Here is a 2807-nt window from a genome sequence, read left to right on the forward strand (position 1 = left end):
TCCTCACAACTGCCTGTTATTCAGTATGGCTTCCCAAAATGAGGCCATCAGGTAAGATCTAGGTCTCCCCAGAGGACAGCTCTGGGCAAAACACCACTAGGAAGGGCCAACCAGCTCAACCCAGCTACCCCTTTATCCATGCTGCAGGGTTATTTCAAGTTAGTTCCATGGTCACACCTTCCCCTCTTCCTCCCAGCAAACTTTTCAGTGTCCAAGCCTCAGGGATCAATGCCTGTCCACAACAAAGGTTTTACTCGGCCATAGCAAAAAGGATGAAAGGCAATGTGACAAGTTTTGCAGGACACTGAATGTATTCTTTTTTTTTTTTTTTTTTTTTTTCCGCAAAAAGTGACATTTATTCAAAGAAAAAAAAGGAAATAAAAAAGAAAAAAATCGACAAGATGTCCATCCCTTGGCTCCCTTCCCTCCCCTCTCCACTGCTCCTCAGCTCCCCAAGATTGAACTCTGATTGGGGCTAGGCAGCAGGACAGCCCCTCTCAGATGAGGTCAGCAACATTAAGGGGCATCTCTTCAATGGAGGTGTTGTAGAAAGTCTCAATGTCTCTAAGAGTCCTTTTGTCTTCTGTCACCATGTTAACAGCCACACCCTTAAGGACAAAATGCCCACCTCAACCTATTTTGTGAATGTAGTTTTCTCTGTTTGTGGGAAGACCATCACTGATGACTAAAGAAACCTGCTGCACATCAATGCCTCTGGCCAACAAATCAGTGGCAATCAATACTCCACTAGAGCCAGACCAGAACTCCCATGTGATCATGTCTCCCTCCTTTTGGTCTATATCTCCATGCACGGCAGAGACAGTGAAGTCTCAGGTAGGCATCTTCTCAGTGAGCCAATCAACCTTCCTTCTGCTGTTAATGAAGATGACTGCCTGGGTGATGGTCAGGGTTTCGTGTAAGTCACACAATGTGTCCAGCTTCCATTCCTCTCATTCCACATTAATGTAGAATTGGCAGATGCCCTCCAGGGTCAACTCTTCCTTCTTGAGAATCCAGATGGGGTCCCTCATGAACTTCTTGGTCACCTCTAGCACATCAGAAGTCATTGTACAAGGACCCGAGTTTGATCCCCAGTACCAAAAAAAAAAAAAAAAGAATGAGTAAGAGTGAGAAGGCATTGTAGCTAACAACAAAACCACCTCGGTGTTGCTGTTGAGCGTTTGGAATATGTCATAAATCTGGTCCTTGAATTCATGGCTCAACATTTCATCAGCTTCATCTAGCACAAACATCTTGATGTATTTGGGAGACAGGTATCTCCAGTTAAGCATACCAACCACACGGCCAGGGATTCCCACTATGATATGGGGAGTTTCCATCTGCAGCTTCTGTACCTCAGCATGCACATTGGTGCCCCCAATACAGACATGACACGAGGCACCCATGTAATCTCCTAACCCCATGACAACCTTTTATATCTGCTGAGCCAGTTCTCCAGTGGGAGCCAGAACCAAAGCCTGGGTAGCCTTTAGAGCTAACTCAATCTGCTGCAGAGTTGGTATGGAGAATGTAGCTGTTTTCCCAGCCCCAGACTGGGCATGAGCAATCACATCATAACCCTTGACACAAGAAAGAATGGCACACTGCTGGACGGCAGAGGGTTTCTCAAAACCAGGAGTGTAGATGCCCCAGAGGAGGGACTCGGAGAGGTTCGTGTCATCCAAGCTGTCAACAATCTCATTCCAATTATTCTCGATGATGCCTGCAGGTTCCATCCCATCTGGGCCATTGTCTCTGGATTGGGAATCCTGACTGGCAGACATAATCCTTAGAAACTAGGGCTAAATATATTCAATTTAAGGTGATCTTCTTTGAAATTATATCCTTCCTACATTTTGAACATTTAAATATCATTTCCTAGATAAGATGATAGTAAATATAGGTGGCAATTAATTGTTTTGAATGATCTAATGTGACAAAGTTAAAGTTGGTAACTGTCATTACAGATTTTTTTTGTGGTACTGGGGCTTGAACTCAGGCGCTTGCACATGCTAGGCAAGCACTGTACCCTTGAGATCTATCCCCAGCCCTTTTTATTTTTTAATTTGAGTCAGGGTCTTTCTAAATTTCCCAGGCTGGTCTTGAATTGGGGATCCTCCTGCCTCAGCCTTCTGACTAGCTGGTATTACAGGTGTGTACCACCCCATATAGCCAGACTGGTGGGGCAGGGCAATCATACTCACCTGGAATAAGGTGCAGCACCCATGCCATAGGTCTGCCACCACTGGCCAGAACCTGAGATCTGAAAGAAGCCTGCTCTAAACAAGAGCTTTGGGGCAGGGTGGGGGGGTCAGAGGCTATGGTCCCCTCAGGTGAGGAACCTCTGGAGGAATTACTGGGTCTGCTCTTCCCCGCCTCCACTGGGTGACCAGGAACGTGGACAGTGCACTGATAAATGAGCTCTCTGCTTACTGCCCACTCAGAGAACCTGTGTAACTGATAGACCCAATTCTGACACTATAGCTATGGGTTTATGCAGAAGCTGTGGAGATTTATGTTTAAAGAAACAAACCCAGCAGGTTTAGCAATAAATGAGATGCATTTCTTGTGGAGTTTCTGCCCTGGGAAGGTATGAATTTGCAAGGTTTATAATCCTTGCATGCAGCCCACATATGTTTCTCAGAACAACTTCTTTGGCTGAACACTTCAGATTTTGAAGGCCAGCTTTGGAGCCAAAAAATAACGTGCTATTCGAGACCCTGAATAAAATTTAGATGTTTGGGGCCAGATATTCAAGACTTGTCACAATCTGGCGTCAGCTGGAAAGCACAGCCTTTGTTTTAACT

The 2807-nt window shown here is 45.4% G+C and overlaps 1 pseudogene; it reads right to left on the reverse strand.

The window, feature by feature from the left end:
* Window positions 1-436: 436 nt before the first annotated feature.
* On the reverse strand, window positions 437-1784 carry LOC101708006 (eukaryotic initiation factor 4A-I pseudogene; annotated as a pseudogene).
* Between the last annotated feature and the right edge of the window lie 1023 nt (window positions 1785-2807).

This window comes from Heterocephalus glaber, unplaced genomic scaffold, assembly GCF_053883595.1.
Source record: "Heterocephalus glaber isolate CG9 unplaced genomic scaffold, H.glaber_assembly_v1.0 deba00001472, whole genome shotgun sequence".
Classification (NCBI taxonomy): Eukaryota; Metazoa; Chordata; class Mammalia; order Rodentia; family Bathyergidae; genus Heterocephalus; species Heterocephalus glaber.